This window comes from Bidens hawaiensis, unplaced genomic scaffold (assembly GCF_021521415.1).
Source record: "Bidens hawaiensis isolate Kalapana, Puna unplaced genomic scaffold, B.hawaiensis_p1.1 tig00000055_1, whole genome shotgun sequence".
Lineage (NCBI taxonomy): Eukaryota > Viridiplantae > Streptophyta > Magnoliopsida > Asterales > Asteraceae > Bidens > Bidens hawaiensis.
The window spans coordinates 5,290,844-5,299,454 of NW_027491016.1; positions in this window are offsets into that span (position 1 = coordinate 5,290,844).

The window sequence follows — 8,611 nt, forward strand, 5'->3', positions numbered from 1 at the left end:
CCAAAAACAATAAATTAATAAATATCTTAACAGATTCAATTCATGCTTTTTTGCAGCTCATTTATTATGTTTGGATCTTTGGTAAGTCTAAAATTATTATAGGAAGACCCTTCATTCTGTAGATTGTATTGTTGAATGTTGATCTTAAAAGCGAAAATTTGACCCTCAATATCATGTCTCTTTTTAGGAATTTGGTCAGCATTAGCACCACTTTGTGCAAAAATTTGAAATATTGATACTGTAATTATCATTTAATTGCAAAGTTATACCATATATTGAAATGCTATTTTGTAGTATAACAAAACTTTCCTCTACCAATCTCTTAAACAGATCCATGGCAGTAATCTTGAACATAGGAAACGCTGACAGTGATCCAGTTGACTCTTGAACATCAAAAGGGAATCGGTACCTGCATATTAATGGTGATTAGCGTTGTTATAGACAATAACTATATTATATTATTATGAGCGTAAACAGTATTTATGTCTATCATCAAACGTTATCGTTCACAAACCTGGCAACTGCATCTACAATAGAATTGTTTCATTTTTGGCTGCCGCATTTATATCTTCCTTTGAATTGATTCAACTGTAACGCCTGTTAATTCCGGTTTAACGATGGAAACTATGTAGAGTTTGTATAATTCTCGGGTTCGATGCGGCTTGTTTTGAGGACCTCCTTGTTGTTTCGGTAAGTTAAATTAATTAACTTTTCAACCAAGTATCACATCTTTCAAATTGGAGGGGCTAGGGTGTAACATTTTATATTATAACACAAAAAAACCATAACCACTTTCTCCCCTTGCAGCCGATCGGACCAGCAGCAGCCTCCCCACCCTCGTTTTTCTTTTTTGCAGCCAAGATTAAGGTGTAAAACTCTAATTCAAGGTTAGTCCTACATCCATACTAGTCTTTTACACCCTAATTCATCTTTATATCTTGCGTATTGACGCTAGATCGCTTGTTTTAGGTTTACCGGGTGACTGTCCATTTGAACAGTTTCGGGGCTGTGGTGATTGAGGCTTTTGCTTCATAATCTTCCTAGGTATGTCCAATATATTATACTTTAAAATTGTGTGCATTGGTGTTCGTTTGATTGGTCAACTAGTGGTAGATTGAAAGCTAGTATTCGGTTGTCTAGAATAGTGAATTATTGCGTTTAACGCTAGGGTTGAAGTAATTAATGACCAATTCAGTCCGGGTAGTTTTGGATTGATGTACGGGCTCTTGGAAAATTATATTTTTAAGTATTGGGGTTGAATTGGTTGTCGGTTACTCAAACGGGTCGGTACAACGCGAATTCGAGTTTAGTGAATAGTTGGTGCGTTGTGCTTGCGAGTTACCGACCCATCCAACTTGTGTAGTGTCGTGTGGACTAGTTGGCTGTGATCTTATTAATTTTGGTCAACACGGGGTTGAGTTGGTTGTTAAGTGCTAAACAACTCATAAACGCGCATATTCGTCTCATCTAGCAACTTCCGGGGGTAATTTGGGAATTCTTTATTCCTGGGAGTATCTAAGGGTCGTTTTGGTATATACAAGGCTTGGGGGTTGTTATAATTCAACTTGGTGAGTTCGGGGCTTTTGGTAACTCGAACTATGTTAGAACGCCTCGTAGGATAAACGAGTCCTTTCGGTATCGTTAGTAATTATTGTGTATAATCCGACAGGTGTGTGAGTTGTGGGAATACTTAGGGGTTCTCTAGCTCGTGGTGACTTTGTGCCTCGTTTCAGGTGAGTTCATGATGCCCCTTTTCACTCTTTTCAAGTTTTGGGCTAGCGTACACACCTAACTGATTTTACTTGATAAACCGTTTAAATGATTTTGCATAGGCTTACTTGTATTATGGTATATCTTGTGATGATATTTAGGTATGTATACACATGTGTTACCTTATGGACCATATGGTTACTTGCATTATTGTATATCTTGGAATGATATAAATGTATGTTTACACATGTGTTATCTTATAGCCTATGATTAGTGATGTTAATTAGTTATTATTGACTAAGGATGGTTGCGTATGCCTACTGTGTGTTGGCATACAGGGTATGGTGATCTTGGCCAGGCCGAACTATACTACTCAGGTTATAAAATCCTGTAGCGGGCCCTGGAAAGCCCATGAGGGGGGAGGCTCGTGTGGCATAATCACCATCGTATGGAATGTTGCGTGCATGATGATTTTGGCCGGGCCAAACTATACTACTAAGGTTCTAAAATCGTGTGGCGGACCCTGAAAAGCCCGTAAGGGGGGTGGCTCGTGTGGCATTATCACCATAACGGGTCCCTAAAATCCCGTATCATGTGTTTGGGTCGTACGTGTGTTCGACCTTAATGTTATTACTTTGATGTTATACTATACATATACATATACATATACATATACATATACATATACATATACATATACATATACATATACATATACATATACATATACATATACATATACATATACATATACATATATATATATATATATATATATCTTTGGTATATATATATATATATATCTTTTACCCATTGCCTATTTGGTCATATCCCGCATTATATTTAAACTCTTGGAATGATTTATATAAATGTCGTTTATTAAAACTTGAACTCACTCAGCTCAAGCTGACTTTGTGTGTATGTTAGTGTGAGTTTCAGGTTAAGAGGAGTATGCTTACCGCTTGGACGTGCTCGAGACTACTTGGACGGTTGAAGGCATATCTAGTCGGGGAATCCAATAATGAACTCAGTTTCTTTTCAATTATTACTAGACGTATTCAAATTTTGTTTTGGGCATATTTCCCGGGTTTTGGGAACTTGTTTTAGTACTTATGATTTTCCGCTGATTTTATACTTTGAACTGGTTTTTAAAATAAAATGATTTGATTTGGGTTTAAAATTTTGTTAAGTTTTTTATATGATTATCAACTGTAGGATACCCGGGATTCGGAGTCTTACAAGTTGGTATCAGAGCCATGGTTCGAGGGATCTGAGCATTCCCGAATGTTTGGACTCGAATTGTAAAAGAAAAGACTTCATATGAAAACCGCAAGTAGCTGCACGCCAAGAGGTAATTTAAGTTGTTTAGTCATTCTTCTGAGTTTTAAAATTTTGTTATGTGAATAATTGCTTAAGTGTTAGATAGAATGTTAATATGGCTAGGGGTAGGGGGTGCTTAGGACAGTCGGGTAAAGTAAACGACTAATTACACTTGATAAACATCATTAGCAGTTTACCCTTACCTTACATGTTCTAAATGCTACTTGTACTTGACCATGTTAAAATTCTGTCTTTGTAGGGATAAGTCATGGTTAATACTCGTGCAGCTAAGAGAGGTCGTCCTAGTGTTCGTGGTCGTAAGCCGCATGACAAGGCCGAGAGTGAGAATCCAGCTCCCCAGCAGGAAGAGACCCCGATTCATGAGGAGGGGGATAACCCCGCCTTTGATCCTGCTATGCGCGCGGCAATCACGAATGAGGTCTACCAGGTACTTCATAGTGCCATTCCCGAGATCGTTGCTGAGGCTGTCAGGGCCATGGAGGAAACATTGGTTGGTAAGAGTGCGGATAAGGAAGGGAAAGGGAAGGAGACTCAGGTCGAGGACGGGGTGATTGTGCCGAGTGAGGAGGAAGAAGAGGTTCGTGCGGTTAGTGTATCTACTCAGGGCTGTTCATATGGAGACTTTAAGAAATGTGACCCTCCTTCTTTCGATGGTACTAAAGATGCGTTGGCAGCACATCAGTGGGTGAGGGAGATGGAGGTAGTTTTAAGGGTTAGTAAGTGTAAAGAAGAAGACATGATGACGTATGCTTCTGCCTCGTTTCATTCCGAGGTGCTGAGTTAGTGGGATAATCTGGCCCAGGCTATGGGCGATCGTTCTATTAGGAGGATGACTTAGGAGGTGTTGAAGAAGTTGGTGCTCGATCAGTTTTGTCCTCCTCACGAATTGGATAAGATTGAACAGAATTTCTTGACCTTGGAGGTGGGTAGTATGACGCATCGGGAGTATACCTCAAAGTTTAATCAAATGGCTCGTTTATGTCCTGATCTGGTTACTCTCGAAGCCAAGAGAATTAAGAAGTATGTGAAGGGCCTTCCGGTGGATATTCGTAGGGGCGTGGTGACCACCAACATGAGCTCGTTCCATTTGGTGGTTACCCTAGAGGGCACATTGTATGATCAGAGAGAGAAGCTACTGCCTTCTGAGACTAGGAAGACGTGGAACTCAAATTCGTATGGTAAGCAGCCCGGGGGAAACAACTTTAATTCGGCTGAGCAGAGAGTAAAAACTAAGACTTCAGATTTTAAGAAGGCTACGACGTTTGGTAAATGCAAGAAGTGTGGAAAACTGTAGGTTCCCAGCCGGATCTACACGAGATATCGCGTTCTACGTAGGTGCGGAATCCCTACGTAAGACGTTACGAGTATAGAAAACAATACGATTAACACACGGTACGATAATCAAACACGTTGTATACCAACCTTAAACACGTGATACGAAGATCACTTGATTACAGACTCTCTCTCTCGAATACTCTCTGGAAAACTGTGTGTTAGTTATGAAATAAGCCGTAACCTAAACCTTATATAGACACGACAACTTCGCCTGGCATGTTTAGGCGAAGTTGTCACTAACTTCGCTTGTCTAACAAGTTCGCCCATATCAGCGAACTTGTTAGCAACTTCGCTTATACAAAACATAAAACATTACAAACGCGATTACAGACACTAGACACTGAACTACTGACATCATGCACCAACAGACTCCCCCTTGGCAGTAGCTTCATCTCTTTAGCTTCAAACACGTGTCTTGTAATCTTCAACCTTGTATCTTCACGCATGCACTCCTTCTCGAACACAAACAGAGACAACTCTTTGATATTTCCTCGCTTCGTCTTTCCAAGCAGGAATATAAAAGATTTTCTTCTCATTGAGCACCTGCAGATCAGCTTGCGATAAGTTTACCAAATGCATCGGATCGTAAACTCTTAGCACCTCTTGTTCATCCTCGTCTTCCATCACTGCCTCAGCTGTCTCACAATCTACAAACCACCACTTTAGGTCTTTAAGCACATCCTTGGGCATTAGTTTCATCGGTACTTCTTTCAAACACCGGATCGGTTTATACTTCATGACCATCCAAGGTTTTCCATCAGCTCTCAAACCTCTATCCTTGTCTTCAACAAGTTTTCCCTTTTGTGGTTTTAACAGCTCAAATTTATTCTCTTTTATACTTTCTTTCCAAACAATTTTCCCAATAACTCTAGCCATATTATCGTCACTTCGATTGATTAACCCCAATCTGGCTAAGTCTTTCACTTCACATTCCGGCAGTGTATTCAACGATCTTAACAGTCTTTTAAAATACTGAACACCGTCATACCTTTTAATCACTAAGAGCCTCAACTGCTCATCATAGATCCAGCAAATAATCCCTTTCTTCGCTTCAGTATAGCCTTTAATGTTGTAACTCTTCTTAAACATTGTAGGGACCGCCGGTTTCTTCGTTTTGACGAACCACTGAGCGTAGCCTTCCTTCCATCTAGGCTGCTCTTCCCATTCAGACTCATCACTTGCCATCTCTTTACTCATATCGGCTTTCTCAACATCTGGAATGTCATGCTCCACATTCTCTTCTACTATCTCTCCCTCTTCAATCTCATAATCAATCACAATATCTTCTCCAATCTTCTCTATCACATCACTCGGTAATACATCATCATCATCACCAACCAAAACATCATCCATCTCCTCTACGTCAACCACCACCACATCATCACCACCAGCTGCAGATGTCGACTCCCCCTGAGTTGTGGAAGTTCCAAGAGCTTAATCAGTTCTTGGTAGCTCACCACCTGCATCTTTCGACGCATTGGGATCATCGTTTCTATCATTCCTTCTCTTGGTCCTCAACTCATCGCCTTTACAGCTCGTCTCCCCCTGAGATGCCAAGAACTCCTTCAGAGCATCTATGATCTTTCCATGTTCTACCAGCAGGGACGGCTGCATCTGATTCTCTGCAACTAGGCGTTGAATAGCCTGGGTCTGGATAAGATTAATCCTTGACTGCTCTGCCACGACCCGTTCCAGTGCTGCTATTCGGTCTGAGTCTGAGAGGGTTGCATCGAAATCGAACCTCATATGTGATATGTCTTGAGTGTACTGAGGAGGGATTTCCGATGTCACCGGGACCTCATAAGTAGAAATAGACGTAACCGCAGGTGGTATCGTCATTGATAACCCTGCAGTGGCCACAACAGTCGACTCTATAAATTGTGCCACGACCTCCGATGGAGTAACGGTCGGAGGTGGCAATGAAACGATCTCAGGAGTCGAAAGTTGGAAAGTAGTGGGTGGGAGGCCAAAAGTAGCCGAGGTAGCCACCACGGGAACACCCGTAGCGCTTGGCCTTGTAACCTGTAGTGATGAGGGAACCATTGTCATACCGGATAGTGCTGGTGGAGTGAAACGTACCACCCTAGAGCTCTCACCGGCTCCCGATCCTGCACCTATCCGTTCCCTTCTTAACCTCCTTATCAACTGTTGTACCTCTTCCTCATAGTCTGACTCGTCATCATCATCTGTTCTCTTTCTTTTCCCATGTAGTCTTTCTCGAGTTACCATAATCCTTCTCGCCTCTGCCACTTCATCTTCAGAATCTGAGCCAGCCACCGTTGTAGCTGCCCTAGTAACATTTACAGTCGAAGCACGCTCAACTGGGACCTGTACATTCTCCTCTGGATCCACCCGATCCATATCAAAGAAGCCTTGACCACCAAATTCTGCATCAAGGTCCACATTCTCCTCCGGTGACACAGCAGGAGCAGCAGGTATAGCTTGAGGTGCTCCAGCCTGTTGTGGTGTCGGGTCCCTAAACTCGTCCCCTCGAGCAGGCACATACCCCGGGTTGATTAAGTACCCAAAGAGTGGAGTATGTCGAGGACGGAGCTCAGGTTTGCTCCTCGCACTGGAGGATCGACATTGGGCGAAGATCCGTTTGTTCACACTCTCAACGTAACGGATCGGACGGCGCTGAGGAAGCGTTGGAGCAACATGATTCAAGATCATTTGAAGGAATCTTGGATACATGATGAATCGCTCACGCGCCATCGCTCTTCGTTGACGATCAATCTCATAAAAGACCATCTGACTAAAGCTGAATCGCTTGTTGTATGTCAGAGCAGTCATCGCTGACTGCATGGTCGCGCCTGTGACAATCGTCAATTTCAGGTTAACCTCGTTAACTCAACTCCGTCAATTCAAACTTTAAGATCGTTGAATCTTTAACGCACACTTCATTACATTTAAACTAGGGTTTAAATGACGCTTAACACTTACTACATGTGTAGTCTTTCGGGATTTGCACCGAAACGCAAACGAGTTAACGCAAACGATTGACAAATAAACGACAAACGTCAAGACACTAATTATATGATTAATATGTGTTAGGATTATGTGCTATGTGATAATGGTATGGTCATGTTATCTTATTGTTCAAGTATGATGGAATATTCTAGAGAAAAACAACAATTGGAAGTTTAGGGACTAGAATGTAACTTGTTTGCTTATAAATATAACTTAAACTCTAAACCCTAACTATTATTATTATTATTAACCCTACGATCGGCTCTCCCCTTGCTCCCCTATCCACGGCTGCCGTCCACATAGATCACACACACACACATCAATTCAAGTCCTTGATCCAAGAACTAGGTGCTAGGAAGGTATACTTGATCACCTCTTACCTCCTTGTTGTGTAATTTTTATGTTTAATGGGTTATGTGAAAACCCTAAGTCAGCCGATTCTTGCATGTATATGATTGTGATGATTCTTGTTAATTGGATGATAGATTGATAACTAGTTTGATAGTATTGCATGTTAATTGTTGTGTCCTTGATTGAGAGTGTAAATAAAACCCTAAGCTTGCATGTATGTGGGATTGATATGCATGGATAGTAGTTATAGGGTCTAGGGGGTTATATGGATGCATGATAGTTCATAGGTTGTGATTATGTTGAGTTTTGATGTGAACAGATTCTGGACAGAATGTATATACGATGTTTAACTGACTGTAACGAAGTGTAAACGTGGAAATTGATTGAGATTGTGGGTACTGCAGTAAACTAGGTTGAGTCTAGTTTCTATGAAGTATAAATTCGTAATTTTTGGATAAGTGGAAGTATACTTTTATGATTTTACAAAAACGTGATGCAAAGCTGAGCTGTTAGACCTGCTGTTAGGTTATGTTGTAAATGTTATATCTCATGAACCACGAGACCAATTGGGTTGGTTCCACTTCTGGAAGTTGACTCATTGAGTTAGGAACCAAACCCAAGTGGTCTTGCATTTATTGGATTTTTCGTTTAACGGGAATTGCAAATAACATTCTGATGTGCATGAATCTGGCTGATAAAAGTTAGCTGTAATGTTTTGATCATTGTGAACAATCTATATGGAATAAAAATAAGATAAAATATGTTCTGGAAACCTAAGACATGTATGTTTCTGTGGTAATTTTTGGTGAATTAATTGGGACGTTATAATCGGTGAACTAGTACAATCTTTCGAGTAGAAATTCTGTCATAACGAAACTAGCTGCTGAGTTGTATAGGAATGCAT